At 41.9% G+C, this 17,551-nt stretch overlaps 1 protein-coding gene across 8 annotated transcripts in view; it reads left to right on the top strand.

Annotated features, from left to right (window-relative positions):
• Positions 1-17,551, top strand: part of LOC120957438 (fat-like cadherin-related tumor suppressor homolog) — a 258,528-nt gene that overhangs the window by 117,345 nt on the left and 123,632 nt on the right. For all 8 annotated transcript variants that reach the window (XM_049609724.1, XM_049609728.1, XM_049609727.1 and 5 more), the window contains one exon: positions 13,480-13,539. The gene's annotated coding sequence lies outside the window, so the exon portion shown is untranslated. The remainder of the gene's footprint in view (positions 1-13,479; positions 13,540-17,551) is intronic.

The raw sequence follows: 17,551 nt of genomic DNA, 5'->3' as shown, positions 1-17,551 counted from the left end.
GGTTGAAACTTTCCAAACAGTCCCGTTCGTTCGTTCGCTGCTTGCGGTGATGTAGTAGTGGTAGAGCTTCCGTTTCCGTCAGTAGCGTGTGATGAAATTCCGGCGAAGGAAAAACGGCGCTCAGCATGATGTCTCTCCCAGCCAGCCAGCCGAACTAGAGCCCCAAAAAAGTGAAAAGTGAAGCGTCCCCACATCCCCACCTGCTGTCAACGGTGTAATCGACGCAGTAGAAAGACATAAAACTACAAGTGTTATATTCGTATGCAAATTGCCTTTACATAGCCGCCCCTGAACACCTTGTTTCCGGGTTGCTCAAGGTGCAGCTTTGGTCTCGTTTCTTCGACTACCGCGCACCATTCCAGGCGTCGAAGGCGTGTCTTTAAGGGAAGGTTTTTTTGAGACGTGCCCAACCACTGTTGCACGATTCGTATGTGTGTGACATCATCAATCTGTGCTGGGGATCCAGGAGCAATAGAGAAAAAAAGCACAAAGCACTCCATTCAAGGCATGGATCAAGGGTGAGCTACTTCGCGAGTGACCTTACCGTGAGCACACATTGTACGGCAGAGCTCAGGCCTAATCGATGAACAATGGGCTGTTGACGGTGGTCTTTTTTTTATTAAGGTGCACTGTGGCACAAAGTTAGTTTCTTACACAGCGCTATAGGGAGGCAAACTTCTAGTGAGTGACCGCTAAAGTGCTTTAGTTTTGATGCGATTACCTTGAATGTTTCATACCCTACTGTTCGGTTAGCGGTTACATACTCCAGCACTGCATCGAACGGTTGTCACGAAACTTTCCCCCAAGCAAGGTTTCCCCCGAATCTTTGCGGAAGTGTCCTACTGTTTATGCAAAATAGGAATGTGTTGAAACATTAGATTTGTTTTGTTGTACACTGACTTGATGTATTGGTACAACTGCTTTCTTTCCTGTGTTTCTGAAATTGATTTAAGCTTAGAGTATTTTTATCAGCATGCATGCTTCTTTTCTAATGTGGAGTTCGAGATGTTTTTCCACCGATGAAAAGCGCTGCCACTTTATAATTCCATTTTGATAGGATTTTGGGAAAAATAGATTTGAATATCTTAAGCAAACCTCCTCATATGATAACGAATACTTTACGCATGGTTAATAATTTCATACATTCTGTGTGTTCAGGCAATAATTAAAAATTCTTCGAAAAACGTGCTGCGTTAATAAATATTTATCTTCCATTCTAATATTCACTCTCTTTTCCTGAAACAGACGCTCCAGTATTTTTGTTTGAATGCAAATTACGTATTCTCTCTACATTGGGCTTTACTAATCGTTCGACCGGGGAACATCCAGCAAGTGCGCGTGGTCGTACCGCGACCTAATTTCCCAAATGACGTCAAAATATTTACCCCTTTTTCGCAGAAAACCTAACCCACCACCTCACAGGCGCTAGGCGGAGTTAGCAAAGCTTGAAGCTAAACTCGCTCCATCCGGTCGATATGGATTGTGTGTGTGTGTCAAACGGCAAACCGGTATCCCACGTCGTTTCCTACCACTTCGCGTTTGAAGCGAGAAAAATAAAGAAAATTTAATGAAGCCAACATGACATCTAAGAAAATGGCGAAAAGAACGAAGCATAAAAACAACAGATTCACCCTGTGGTCTGTATGCACGCCGAGGGATGTGTTTGTTTATGGATTATGGGTTCTTTCGATATGGAAAATTTGTTGTTCGTCGTTTGTGTTGCTGCTGCTCATCTCCGAAGCTCGTAATCTCTCACAAACGCGAGTTTGTTCCTTTTTTGTGTGTCCTTACCCTTACCTTTTTACCCATCCTGTTTGTGTGAAGATTCGTTTGAGAAGCGGTACCTTGTTTTCGTGCTGAGGCGAGTGTACCGTAGTCACGAAATGGTACTTCATCGAATTACAGTCGACGGTTAATCTTTGGTGCTTTGGGTGGCACCCAACGGAAAGGTGGTACGTGACACCATCGTTGGCTGGGTCCAACTGGCGGAAAATGCCTCCCGGGGGTGTCTCGGGTACTCGCGGTCATGGGTGATGATACCGTGATGATACACCGTGGTGGAGGATGAAATATTGCACAGATCGGAAAGCTGTCGGGGAAGTTTATTAAATAATATCGCTACGTGTCGGCTAAAATGGTATCGATCGGGAGGGATGAATATAACTTTTAGTATATTTTATTTATTTTCATACAAGAGTTCTCTAATCTACAAAACATTACTGACATCATTAATTTCTCGAAGCTTTTAATACAAATTTTTTTGTTTGCCTACGGGGCTTTCGTTCGAAATGTTGTTTACCTTTTAAATTTCCGCAGGGTTTCCTTAATGAATTTTACTAAATCTAGCAGTTCTTGTAAATGTCTCATGTGACAAAACGTAATAAAAAAAGACACAAGTTCGTCGCGAATACAAAATATTCCTTAAAAATCTTATACCAATAAGCCCCCCAAAAAAAACTTAAACACCTAAAAATAACTTAAATTACAAGATGCATATATTTAAACGATTCATACTAATTTTCGTCACATACTAATGTTAGAAATGGGCTTACTGCTTCTGGGTCTCATAGCTTCTTTAGTCTTACTTTCACAAATATTTAAGCATCTCGCATCAACAATTCTCGCCCACACAAATCATTGTCGGTTACGACTCAAGGAAAGGGTATCCCACGCCTCTCAAACCAACCGGCAGTCGGGCTTCTAATTGATTAATATCTGTACAAACATTGAGTCAAATATTCGTCCGCTCTCCTTCGCACATTTTTGTTCCATTGTGTGTGTGTGTGCGTGTGTTAAACAGCTAACAACATTAGCTTTATCCGTCGGTCTGGTCGGTAGTGGCGGCTCTTATGCCACCGGTTAGCAAAGGAACGAATGTTGTTTTTTCCCATTCTTCTCCCAACACAAACTTCCAGACTTTCAGCCACAACTCGATGGTTGGTTTGAATTTGCATTGCATTAAATATTTCCAGCTGAGAAATGTAGCGGAAATAATGTTCATTAGTATTGGGGCTACTGCGCTTGCTGTCTGTGTTTTTTTATGTGTGTTTATGTGTTGGGTGATGAGTAGAACACAGTGATCGTGTTATTTTTTCCCCATTATATCCCTCTCTCTCTCTCTCTCTCTTTCTGTTCTCGGCTTTCTATTCGTGAAACATTTGTTTGTCAGAATTTTTCTGCTTGATTTTTGTGAAATATGCGAATGCTGCTGCGATGGCCTCAGTCTCCTCGCCACAGGATCGGCTCTGATTGCCGCATAAAAAAAACAACAACCGGAACAAGGACTCGGAAAACTTTTACCCTTTTGTACGGTGAAAAGCATGGGGTTTGTTTATTAACCATTGTTATCTTTCTGCTTTCTGCATCGGGACGGGCCGGTGTTTTTTTTTATTCCCGCCTCTTTCGTCAATGATAAAATAACAAATAATCATCACGGCGTTTGCTCAGCACAATAAAATTGTGCTCTGGTGCATTAAATGCATTTTGCAGCGAGCAAACATTTGATCATGCAAATTTGGTCGGTGATTCGTAGCATAAATTTGCCTGCAATTGACGCTTCAATGTTATTTTTTTAGTGTCTGTTTTGGGGTTGTGATAGTAATAATTTACCAGAATTGCTCGTTTGTTTTGCTATGCTTTGGCGTGTTGCCCATTAATGTCACAAATATTGTTATTATGTTGATCAAGTGTGCAATAAAAGGTGTGTATCTTATTTATCCTTTTGAAAGGTTGTTTTGTTAACTTGATTGTGGTTGAAGTGAAGTTTTCATGTTTTTGCTTATTTTGTGGACATTTAAAAAAATAATTGGTTTGTGCGAGACCTATTTGAAGTTTATTCCTATTGATGAATTGACGCTGCTGTCATTCTCTATTTAGAAAGCATTTCGATTTGTGCACGATTCGGCAACCTTTAATTTGAAACATATTTTTCAATAACACAGGCATCGTAAAGAATTTCTCCTCTTTTCCCCCAAAACAAACATTCTAAAAGCCATTAATCTGAAATCCACTCGCACAACTGCAAACGCAACTGCATTCCGCAGCCCCGTAGCAATTTTCAAATTTCCAAAATTACGAGCGCACTATTCCATTATTCCTGCGATCCTCTTAACATGCCTTTCGTCGCTCTGTTTAGCTCTTTTTGCATTCCTTGGTAGCCGTTACGATTTACGATCAAGCAGAAGAGTCAGCCACCGAGGATGCGAAACCCAACCGCGCCAGAACGCTAATTGGATCTTTATTAGAATCGGCGTAAATCGCCCATCAGGGGCGCACCCCCGTCGGAGGAACATTCTTCTCGGACGCGGGCTGGAACTTTATGACCGAGATGCTCGACGGATACTTTAAGACACACCGACACCCGGGGCGTCGTTTGCTAGTAGCAGCAGCAGATCAGCAACAAAAGCATCTGGCTCGTCTGACTTGCGAAACCTCTCCCATTCTGGCAGCAGTATGTGGCTTATCACATCGCATCCATCTTTAAACCTCATCAAAACCCGTACCCCGTCGCGGAGAGTTTTTGACGGAAGCGGGACATTGGTGCGTCTCAGCAAGCAAACTAAAAGCGCGTCAACCAAATGCGTCCCCGCGGAGCGGTGGATAAAATCAAACCAATACCACGGTGTTGCGTTGGTTCGCCGATGATGATGATGATGAGGGATCCGATATCCGTCCGGCTCCGGGAGCACCCGAGAGCGGCGCACCGTGACCTGTTTCGCGGGATAGATTTTAGCTCAAGTTTTAGTGGCGCCTGTTTCGATAGCTGCAAGGTAACCGAGAGGAAGGTCTCCGCTGCTGAGGGATAGTGGTTATAAATTTGGAACTTTACGTCCAAAGGAAGGTCTAATTTGAGCCCCAGCCGGTGAGTCCACGGGGATGCGATGCAATCATTAGCACGAGCGCGCAGTTTATTAGGAAATCATTGGCAGGTTATTGGTTTTGTATTTTTTGTCCGCGCGGGATAACGATCGACCGTTGAGGATCGATATATTTGTGGGTTCTTGTTTTTTTCTTCTTGGCTCTAAAACTGGTTTGGTAGGAAGGGAAAGAACTTAAGGCGTTATTGCTCTTGGGCGTTCTGAAATCGTCGAAGGTTTTTATAGAAAACTGTAAATGTTTGACAAAATTGGAATACGTTTGCCTTCGTTTGCCGTTGTTTTAGCTACAGAAATTTATTGTTATTGTTTGACCTACATCTGACCAACTATTGCTATCGTTACTTCATAGTTCAATGCATATCTACTGATTGGATAACATCATAGAGACCGTATCGTCGGATCTAAGATAAAGTGTAGACTTTTCTCTCATCTGTCATATATCTCCAATCGAAAAAGGGGAAAAATATTGCAAAAACTGTTTTAAGTTAAACTAAAAGTAAATATTGAAGCCCTTCACGATTTTAGTCAGCTTTTTAATATGTAGTTTGACAGTTGAAGGCTGAAAACAGGTAAAAACTCCATCAAAGGGACCCTTTCCATTGTAAGTTCGTAGGCTGAAATTTCAGCCTGTCAGCTGTTTGCATTGTATAGCATTTTTCGAGCAGCTATCTAAGTGAGTATAATTTACAGGTGGGCTTATCCCAAGGTGTATGCATTTAGAAGGCTGATTTTTATCGCTTCTGCTTCTGAATGAAGATTTTAAGAGTGTTTTGTGTATTCGCCAAGCCTCCAGAAAGCTCGTTCGAGCAAAAGTTTTCACTCGTTCTGTCAAAAAGTGATGTTCAAAATTGGTTATAAAAATGCTATGAGACCACTTGGACTACATACACTTTGATTCTAGATTCCACTACCTGATCTCTTTAATGCACCTTGGGGTAAATGTAAACAACACCGTGTTTTCGAGCAGGTACTCGAATCTAATTCTAGCTTTGTGGCTAGAACAATCTAGACTGAAAATGGCAGGCTAGTTTTTTGTGTGGTTTTGTATGGAGTGTTTACATGATTTCAGCCTCCAACTGTCAAACTCCATACAAAAAACTAACTAGAATCGTGAAGGGCCCCAAAGCTAGAATTAGATTCGAGTACTTGCTCGAAAAAATGTCAAAACAAGGTCGTGTTTTCATTTATCCCAAGGTTCATTAGAGAGATCAGGTGGTGGAATTTAGAATCAAAGTGTATGTAGACCAGGTGGTCTCATACCATGTTTTTATAACCAAATTTGAGTGTCACTTTTCGACAGTACGGGTGAAATCTTTTGCTCAAACAAGCTTTCTGGAGGCTTGACGAATACACAAAATACTCTTAAAATCTTCATTCAGGAGCAAACGCGATAAAAATCAGCCTTCTAAATGTATACACCTTGGGATAAGCCTACCTGCATATTGTACCCTCTTTGACAGCTGCTCGAAAACTGCTATGCAAAGCAAACGGCTGATAGGCTGAAATGTCAGTCTACGTACTTAAAACGAAAAGTGCCCCATTGATTGAAACTATTGAATATTGAAGGCTTATTTTTACCATTTATGTTGACCTATTTAATTTAATAGATAGAGATAAGCTTCTCTGTACTTATAAATGACAAAATAATGCAAGCAATAAAATAAAGTTATCGATTTCATGGCATACTAGAAAACAATGTTGTTCAGCTTCAAGGTCAATAAAACCTCTAATGGCATCAGCGATATTGCGATATCGATAAATAAGAAGTCACAAAAACAACGGCAACATCGGAAGCACCATCAAACATAATTCCAAAGAACTTGACACATTCCCGTGATATTTAATCAATGCAATCAATCTCTACGGTATCGCCCTATTAATTTTTGAGCTGTGTAATTAAGCATTCGTACAAAGCATTCTCATCACCTCTTCCGTGTTGGTCCCGCTGGCCCTTCCTCTGTGGGCCCTAGGGCGTCTTGAACACTGAGATAAATTTTCAATTAAACCTCGGTTGATTAATTTCTCGGCTCCCTTCATAGTTACAGTTTTCAGTGGCCACACGCTTCCATTTGCCGCACCACCGCGATCCACCATCGCTCCTTGTCGTAAAGATGCTCTGCTCGAAAGCTCTCACACAGCAGCGGGAAAGGTTTCATTCGCTGTAAGCATTTGCGTACAGACAAAAACCACCGAAGAATGAGGTGGAAAAAACGATGTTTCACGATGTTTCACCGCCCTGTTCATGTTCATTTCTTGTCGACAGGGGTGGTTTTTAATATAATCTGATAATCCGGTAGCAACCAGGGACGAATTTCTCGGGCGTTTTTGTACCCAAGCGAAACCGTCCAAGTGGCAACTAGGGGGAGGTATGGAGCAAATGTTCGGTGAACTCGCACACCACGAAAAACACCCCAAATGCGGGCGCAAAACGATGAGCTTGAATTTATTATATTTAAGCTTTATTTATAATGCCCCGTGTATTGATTCTACGGCTAACAGGCGGCCCCATTTCTTCGGGCTAGGAACTGGGAAGTGTGCTGCCATTGCCATGGCGTCCCAGCGGCTTCCCACTCGTAGGAACCGAACCGAACGGTTCGATTATTGAGTTGTTTCGTTTCCGTTTTCCGGAGCGGGAGCGTGCGCGCCTGTCAGCGAACCATCGAGCTGAAAAACGCATTCTGAGAACCCACCAAAGTGTGCGTCACTTTTCCCCCGCCCGTTCCGGGAATGGGAGAAACCCGCTTTCCGAGAAACAATGGGAGCACTTGAATGAAAGAAAGGATTCAAACCATGCAGTCCTTCAGTCCAGAGACGATGGCGTTCGACAGAGAGACAGAGAGAGAGAGAGAGAGAGGGAGCGAACAAAAAAATAGACACGCTACAAGCTTTCGAGCTTGGAAGTTGAGGGAAGAAATAGGACAGCGGTATGCTGAGGAGAAGGAAAAAGAGCGGATAACCAACTGATAGAAAAGCGGAAAAGTGGTTAAGGACAGCTCGTTTCAGTGATTAAATGGTTCATTTGTGCCAGGAGTGCGCCATTGCGCTTGGAGATGCGTCCTTCTGCTTTCCGTTGCGAATGAGGATACTCTTGATTGGAGTTGCCTTTTGTTGTCGCCATTTTTCTGGCGTCTTTTTTTGTCCTTTCTCTCTAGTTTTCGATTCATTTTAAAACCACTTGCTATCTATTCTTTTTTTTTTATATTTTTTGTTTGATTAAGTTTTCCTCAATCACACACCCAGGACCCAGAGCTTCATTTGAATCCGTCCTGACCCGTGCGGCGTAATCATCGCTGGTGGTAATTTTCCGCTTCATTGAAATACACAATGTATTTTTCATTAGGCCATTTCGCTTTGTGTGTGGACAGTGTCGTGGTGTTGCTCTGAAAGTGTAGCAAAACGTTCGGCTTAAATAAAATAGAACTCGTAATTGAATTTCAGCTCGTTGCTTTAGCTTGGTACGTTAAAGGGAATTAAATTATCTAGCATAAGAGATTAACGTGTTCAACTACTGCGTCTTTGTCTGGTTTTTAATTTATCATTAATGATCACCTTGATAATGTTAATATAAGCAGCTTTTGTGTCGTACATTGCCTAACTACAGGCGCTTTGTGGTATTGATTGCATATTTTTTAGTCATTTTATCATTCAGCATCGAAGTATGCAATCCGCATTTCCAAATGTGTTTTACTTTGTTGTAGAGAACATTGCGTCTTTTTTTTTAGAAAAAAGGCTTTTTTGTTAAAGTTTTGCTATGTTAAAGAGTGCAGAATTAATTTTTTGAATCATCATACTTATCATTGTAACTTCAACGGCTTATATTGGGAAATAGTACACTCATTACTTTTGATATTCGGCTTAAGTCATGAGGAACTCATCACATAAATGTATAATCATATTTTTTTAAATATTATTTTAATAAGCTTAAAGCTTCATTTTACTTCATTCAACCAGAGACTATCATAAATCACACTCTGGTCAGCACACAGTAACTGCTTCTGCTGAATATTCCAACACAACCTTTGTCGATCTTTACCAAACGGCCAAACGGTACTGCAAACCAATCCCAAGCACGCTCTCGAGCAATTACGCTTCGCCTTTGACCGTCGTCATCTTATGCCTCATTTTCCTGCCCAAGGCCCGTCAAGTGAGCACTTCCGGGGATGACCATTTATGCGACGGTACCGTACCCGAACGGTTGTCATTTTGCACACTTTCCGCTTATTATCTATCATTCATTCGAAAATGGTTCACCAGTTCAGACACCTTCTCGACCTGCTCGACAAAGAGCTCCCCGTCCGTTGTTTGCAGAGTCGCAGTTCTCTGGCGGGACGTTCGCAAAGATGATTCCCACTTTTTTTTTGTATCATGAACTGAAAAATAAAACGACAACAAAATGGGCTCCCAAACAAGGCGGCCGCTGCTGGTGCCACTTCTGGACAGTGCTGCGAGCCATGATTTATTTCACCATTGCGAACCATTGCGAACCGTTCCACCGGTCACTCCCGGTGCCTTTGTCCACGCCGGAAGGGGAAGCCTTCCTTTTTGGCGCGTGAGTGAGGGCAAGGGCCGGATCCGGTTGGGAAATTGTTTCGCTGAATCGACGCGATGAATTCGTCAGTAATTTTATGCTCATTTCATTGCATCTTCCGGTGCGCGTTTCGGCGGGAGCAGTTGAACAGACGCGGTTTAGCAGCTGTAGCTTCTGCCCTGGTTGGTGCACGTGTACTGCCAAGGGTTTTCGTTGGAAGCCGATGAAATCAGCCAGGCAGCAGGCACAAAATGCCGCACGCTGGAATTTAAAGCGAATTAACATTAAAGCCAAATTGAGTGTTTTTTTTTTTGCTGCTGCTTTTATTCCGTGTAGCTTATCTGCCAGGTTTACGTAGGAACAGATTGCTCTAACCTTGGGCAATGCGAAGCTAAGAATGCTACCATGAAGTGTCTAAGAAGGTGAAAGATTTCCTAAATGGATGAATTCCATCTTGAATTGTTATTTCTTATGGCGTTCTCGTTTTGCAGCCTGCTTAAGAAAGCCATTCATGTTTTTGCGCATATTTATAAAAAAAGGGGATTTAGATTCAGCTACTCATTTTTAGACTTTTTTAGATACCTCAAAATATTGGTGAAATTTCTAAGGAGAATTTTGGAGTTATTTTTTCATTTGGACACGCGTGGCAATAAGTATTATATGTTCAACAAATATTCGCATTTTTGCATTTTGTTGCATTGAGTTTTGACAGTTTTTTAATTCGTGATAGGCCGTTCTTACTAGAAAAAAAAATAATATTAATAAATAACAATAGATCCGATCCTTTATGGTTTTCTAAGAAATTATGATGAATTTAGCAGACAATTGCCTCGATTGGCGATTATTATTAAATGTTTGAATAGATTCGGTTTTAAACAAATGACTTTCATCCACGATATGATCACGCTTTCAGCCATATGAAAAAAGGATTCCGTTGTAAGCATAACCTTTAAATTTGTCAAATCAAACTTCTCAAGAATCGTACATCAAACAGCAAAGCAATAAAAGAAAAAACGTCTCAAAAAATACTCCCCACTTCCAAAAAAGCTCCAAAAAAAAAGAACCACACTCAAAAACGCTTTGCTGGTTTAGAAAACGGGCGGCCAAAAGTGAAATGTGCTGCTTCTGCCGTTGTGAATAATTTAAATGCATCTTTGCTGTCACTGGCAGTGAAATGAAAAATATGAATACCGATTTTCTCCGACCGGTTTCGTTCTTCTTTTTTTTTGCGTTGCTTACTTGCCGTTTCTTGTGCAATCGTTCGGGGGACGCTTTAAAAGATGCCATATTTCGCAGGAACCAAGGAAGAATGAAGCTGCATGAAGCGTATCACATTTTGTGTGCTCCTTCTGCCCGCTTTTGGCCCCGACAAGGCCCCCTCCCCCCGAAGGACGCGTCTGCACAATGGAAGCCACCTGAAATGAGGTGTGAAAAAGTATGATTGATGCTCATTTTCCCAGCCACAGTTCAGGGAAGCGGTGACGTGCTGACAGTATTTCATCGAGGTTCCGTTTTCCATCGTTCCACCGATTGTTCATTTCACGCCCGGAAGAGTGCTCATGGGGGGAGGAAAGCGATCGTGCTCGACTGGTTTGCGCCCAGATCGCAACCCATTCAGTGATGGAAGTCCTGACTCAGGAGGGGGAAGCAGAGAGGTTGAGGGAAATTTCGAAAATGAATCCCACTTTTGCAATGGAAAGTTTTTAAAACGGGTCGGCAAAACTGAAAATGATTAAGATGGGTTTCCTTTCAATGGTTCTGCTGATTCGAGGTTGTCTTTTTATATTTTCGTTTTTTTTTTTGTGAGTGAGCCTCTGGGTCTGGGTCTGCTGCTGACGTGAACGTTTTATTCATTTTTCGTCGCAAATCATCCAGCTAAGTGGAATTGAACCGAATACGATGCACGAAAATGAATTAGTTATGAGAAATCTGTAGCATACTTTTTCATCAAGATGGGTTTTTTGCAGTTTCTCAATCTAGTTAGAATTTCAGTTTTTCTGATGTTTTATTTTTATTCTAACAGTAAAATCTTGTTCATTTTCGCTACGTTATTAGATAATTTTATTTGTTATTTTATTAACCTAGTGGCCGTATCCTCGAACGCAGTCTTCTTCACAAATGAACTCCAAATCTATCTAAAAAAGCTATCGTACAACAAACAGCGACTCAATCAAAGCTCACTCAAACGAATCAAATGCATCTGCGAATAAATTAGATTGCACTTCTTGGTCTCACTGTCTCTCACAATGTCTCCAACAGCGGTGGCCCTCGGGGAAAAGCTCCTGTGCTTCACTGTGACCCCCTTCCAAACCTTGAACCCGTGCACTCAGCACAACTTAATCAACTACACGTGTACTCCAATTGTGCGATGGTGCATTCGGGCTGCCGTGTCACGAATATCACTTCTACCCGCGTGATCCAGGCAGATTTATTGGCCCTGAACGGGGTTCGGTCGGGAGCGTTCAGGGCGTGCAGCTGTAAAACCGTCAAGCTAGACAGCCAGAATCGATTGCAGCATGTCAGCATCCCATGCGGGACGGTAAGATTGAAGCACATCAATCCTTTTCGCTCTTTGTCTTGTGCTCAACGACAAGGGCCGCTCACGGGGCCTGGATGGGTTTCACCTGCGCTGCATGCCGTGGGGAAAATGGAGAAGACCTAATTTCAAGATCGTGCAAGAAAGTTCATCACAAGATGTAGATGTACTTCAACACTTTTGAATTCAATTACAAACTCATTAAAAATGTTTGCAAATTTAATTTGCTTTGTCTCGCCGGTATATCCCCCCGGTTCAGGTGAAATGGAAGTGTTTGGAAAGTTGGAATGAGCTGCGGAATGATTTAACAGGTTGCGTTTGGAGCTCATTTTTCAAGCTGGAGTCGTATTTGTGTAGGAGTAGCAATGGAGCTACTCAGCAAAATATAGCAAAAGTTTATCTATTGTCTGCATCTATCGCTTTGTTGTACACAAGAGCTGTACTAGAAGCTCTAAATGTGGTATGTTTTACATAACAAGGTCTGTTCTGGTATAGCTTTCAACTATCGGACTATCGGTATTTTCTAAACCTAACTCAATGTAGACAAAAATCCTTGAAGCTCTCCTGTGAAGACCCTGGACATATGATGAACTCTTCAAGCTTAAACCATGATTGACTTATTGGTGTCAATGTTAACTACACCGACGAACGTTTTTATTGCATCACCCTTCACGACCTAGTGATGCGTTCGCGTTGAATAACTTTATCACCATCGTACTCACCTAATGGAAGCAAACAGAAGCACCTGAAACATTTCAACGCAGTCTCGCAGTTTCTTCCGAACGCTTGGCACTCAATTACGATGCTGATGGTAGCGAGCGTTTCTGTCGCTGCGCTCACCCTCTTCCTCCAAGCGACCGTTGCATTTCCTTAGATCCTAGACACGAAACGCGCGAAGTAATTCAAATTTACCCACTCTCTCGAGAGGCGAAAGATGCACCTGGAATGCACGGTACCCCAGGATCATTACATCGGGATGATTCTTAAACCCCTACGTTACCAAGCTACCGACGCGCTGACGCCCGAGACTTTCTCACCTTCTAATCCCGCCATCCGCGAACGCTGCAGAGCAGATTCGATCGCCGCGTCCTCGTTAGCGCGTGTTCGGGTTTCGGATTTAATTTGCATTTTCACCTTTGCGTTCTTGGTGCCTCGTTCGGTGCTGTTTTTGCTCAAGTTGGGCACCTGATTGGATTCAGCGCCGACTTGGGTCCAGAATTGTAGCTCCCACTGATTATGCCTGATAACGATATGCACTCTCCGGTGCTGATGGTTGATTAGGACGGGTGATTACGAAAGCTGATCAGTTTCTGGCAAGACGCAGATGAACGTTACAGGAAAGCGATCTATCACAACATTTCTTGTGGTATTTCTATCATACTTACTTAACAAAGAGCGTAATTTAAGAAATGTTTGATGTAATTATTATTAAATATTCGAATGAGTGATTTTCGATGATTTATTATTCTGTAATCGCTTGACTTAAGTTTAATTTGATATAAAATATTTACTGATGTTTGTTTTTACAATATTTTCAGCTATATCATCAATATTAGCAGCCATTGTATAAGAAACTGCACGCTGAAAAAAAATAATAGGTAAGTTTAATAAATAAAATAACATAATATAACAAATAACAACAAATAACAACATTACTCACTCTGACAATGAAGTTCACTACGTTTTTGTAACCTCAAAGAAAACACCTTTTCAATCATATTCATCATTTGCTGGCTCACATCAACCCGGTTGACAAAAGCTAAATCATTTTAATTTAATTGCCAACTTTTATTTCTTTGTGCAAACACTTTGACCATTGTAAACAGCACAGCAACAAACGTCAAGAAACCCACGCTTATAGCGTTGTTCAATTAAAGGACTTTTTTTCGTTGCTATTTCTCAGTTTTTGAGAAACATTGCTTTCCAGAAAAAAAGGCGCTCTCCAGACAAATGACATTTTTACGGTTGGTTTCTGCCACTTTGGTCCGTTTGGTTGCTGGTGTAAAGTGATATTAATTAAAATAAATTATTGTCGTAATTATGATCTACTGTACGGAGCAGAAACGAAGCAAAACCCCACAAACGAAGGGTGTGCCTTATTTTTGGATCCAAAAGGTGAACCATAAGTTTCTGCTTACAGTAGTGTAATGAGCGCTGTTCCTAGAAAGGATAGAAAGTTCGTAGATTAAAAGCGGGTGGTCGTCACCGTCTACTGAGGTTGAAAGCTTGCCCGGCAACATTTAACGTTGTAGATAATGTATGTGTCTTTTGCACAGCTCCCTGGTCGACCTTTGTCAACCTCCTTAATGATGAGTATAATGCTTAGTAGTTCAGCTCAAAGGATTTGTTTCTATTGTTGCAGGATTTTAGACAACAGAATAGAAAATGTCTTTTTAAAATGCCCCTAACACTTTTTTGCACATGATTTGTTTTTTGTATTTTAACATCGTATACTATTTCTTAGGAACATCTTCTTCGCTATTCCGTTGCTTCTATCTAACTGATTTACTACACTTTCCACCCGAAGAACCAAATAAATAAGCTTCCGTTCGTATCGCTCGCATCAAAGTTTACGACTTCCCTAATCAAATATCTTCCAATCTTCCCTCTATCTAATCGGGAAATTCTTTTACAGTCCGTCTTCTTCGATCAACAAAAAAACACACACTCCAGGCAACGAAATTGGCACTCTAAATGTGCTTACTGCCGCTCGGAGCCAATCGTAACGGAAGCGGAAGCTTTCCAGCCGCGCTGTCATTTAAACTGCGGAAAAATAAAATTCGATCCGACGCGCCCGGTGGACTTCCCGATCCCAAGTTTTACGATCGCTTGGCGTTGATTTTTGGTACTCACGTATGGCTGGGCGAGAATGTGCGTGTGATCCCTGAATGTCCAAAAGGGCGTAGTTGTTGTTGCTGTTTGATGAAATGATTACGAAACTTAAACCAAACAAACAAAAAAAAGAGTCAAGGATCGCTGACGCATACAAACTTTGGGCACGGCCGGGTGAAGTACCATTTTATAGCCTTTACCCAAGCACTGGACTAGACATGTTGGGGCAACGGGGGAAGCCGACGTGGTAAAGTTTCCCGTGCACAGATGGTGAGTTATTTTGAATGATTTTCTAGTTTGTCTTGTCTCCGAGCACCGCTGGAACACTGCTCTGCGACGATGGTGCGAGTTTGGGCAGGAAACTCTGCTGCAGACAGAAGTTTGAAGCCGTCCTCTACGTGGCTCGGTATGATGGCCACACCGTCACGGCTAGGTCACGTGTAAGGACTATAAATAGGCAGGCTACTGCACAAGAGCACCGCCGGGCGTGAGGCGTCAGGAGGGGCGGCCCGGGAGAAAGCTAATGAAGCGCCATTAAACGCAGCCGGTGCCGCACCGTCGACGGCCAGCTGGTCGGAATGGGAAATTTATTGACGCCGCGGAAAAGGGATCATCGGCAGGCGACGCTTTACGACCTGATCCGGCCATTTTTTAATACAGTTCTTGGAACTGGGCCTTTGGTGGAGTGGAGTTTGCGAAAGTGCACTGTTCGGCAAGAAATTCTAATCTTCATTGAATGGTTAAGCGGGTGAAACTGTTTGCCGCGGAAAGGCAGCAGGTCAAAACGTTAAGTGAGTTTAGCAATAAAAGATTTGATCTTGAGCAAATTGGATTTTAATACTGGAGTGCACAGCTACGTCTTACGATTGATGGTTTGAAGCAATAGACATTCTTCTGTGAATATCAATCAAATACTAGGTATTAAGAAACGAGTGTTTGTGTTATAGCAACAGTTTACAGATGTTGATATCTAGTTCTTTTTGGACAGAATATTGTATAAGCACAAATTATAACAAAAGGAAAGCAAAACACGTTATTTACATTTAATATAAGACCCACGCATTGAAGCACTAAAACAATAAGGAACGATGAATGCCTAAAATGTGCAATTTTTTATGTGTTCAATGAATATGTTCTAAAACAGCAAGAACAGTTAAAAAACATTTTAATTAAATTAAAAGCTATCAATGCAGCAAGATTAAGAAATTCAAGAAACGAACCACTTTTACAAGTTTTACGATAGAAGCAATTGCTTTACTTTTTAGTAATATTTCCAGATCGATCTCCTTTAATCAAGAAGAAATAGCTAGAAATGCATAAATGGTCTGCATTAAGCCCTTTCATTTATTTTAATTTCTTAGAATTCTAGCCTATTCTAGCGTTTTTTGTATGTAACAGACTTACCCGCTTTTTATTTTTAGATTAAAAAGTGGCTCAACTGTCCTTTTAAAATGTCCATCCTCTTCAAGCTATTAAGCTGCTTTTTTCATACTTCAATTTATTTATTATTATTTATATCATACAACTGGACTATTGTCAAAGAGTTGCGCTAAATAATAGAAGTAATATCCTTTCCCGCAATTCAACCTACACCGTAGTTCACTTTATTCCCAGCTTACTTACTATGCAAAACTGGTGCATTTAATCTAAAATCCATCCCGACCGGCCCACCGTGGCTAACCGGATTGGCACGTGAACAATTTTTAATTACTGAAGGCTCAGCAGGTTTAATACCCACCACCAACCTGTCCAACACACCCCGTAAACGTACGGTTTAGGCCGAGACGTGTGTGGGCAGCGGCAAAAACCGATTTACATTTTATTACTATTACCCATTCGCACAAATATGAACGAGATGCGCCCGGCCCATGGATGGTAGACCTCAAAACGGGGAGGGGACGCAGGGCGCAAACCGGTGCATTTATCGCGCGCTTTTCGCGTGGCGAGACGATTCCGCGAACACAGGCACAAAACTTTCGCGCATATTTTAATTGCGCCAAAACAGTCACGGTGGTCGGTCGGGTCGGGTCGGTCGGGCAATACTATCCAGGTAGCGCAACATTTTTATCTTTATAGGCAAAGTTGTAATGGTTTTTATGGGAGTTAAAAATATGTTCCTGAGTCGGTACCCCTTTTTTCCGCTGTCGCCCCGCACCGTAATGGCTCTATCTATCTCGTCCGGAGTGGGGTTGCGGATTATTCAATGCTCGTTAACCGGTACCGCTTGGGCGGGTGTGAATAGCAGGGCGGGTGTGAAGATCTAGCCCCTCTCGCGTCCAATAGGTGTGTAGGGGAGAAAAAAAACTTCAGTTTTTTGTGCATATTCTGTGTATTATGTCAGCATGAGAAAAGTAAAAAAAAACGGAGGGCCACGATTGATAAAGGCAAAAGTAGAGTTATAAAATGGGATAATAATTCTGATCCTTGACAAAAGGGGAAAAATGGCAATGCTTAGGCTGGAATCAGACCCGGTAAGTGCCGGTGGGTCGTAAATTTAATCATGATTGGATTTTGTGCCTCACTTTATTGCACTTCAAACATTTGCACACTTTATGGGGAAGGGTAGTAAATCATGGACGCAATCATTGTGAGCTATTATTATCCTTTCAAGCTATTGCAGAGCACACGCAAGAAGTGGAAAAAATGGAATATTTATTGAAATTGGAAATAGGATTTGAAAAATTTCCACCCATCCTCAGCATGAAGAAAGTTCAGTTTGTTCATGGCAACATCTTCCACCCGGACAATTACGGTTAACGAGTGCGGCTAAGCTGCTTA

This window comes from Anopheles coluzzii, chromosome 3 (genome assembly GCF_943734685.1).
Source record: "Anopheles coluzzii chromosome 3, AcolN3, whole genome shotgun sequence".
In the NCBI taxonomy this organism is placed as follows: domain Eukaryota; kingdom Metazoa; phylum Arthropoda; class Insecta; order Diptera; family Culicidae; genus Anopheles; species Anopheles coluzzii.
This window is presented reverse-complemented; position numbering and strand designations above follow the sequence as displayed.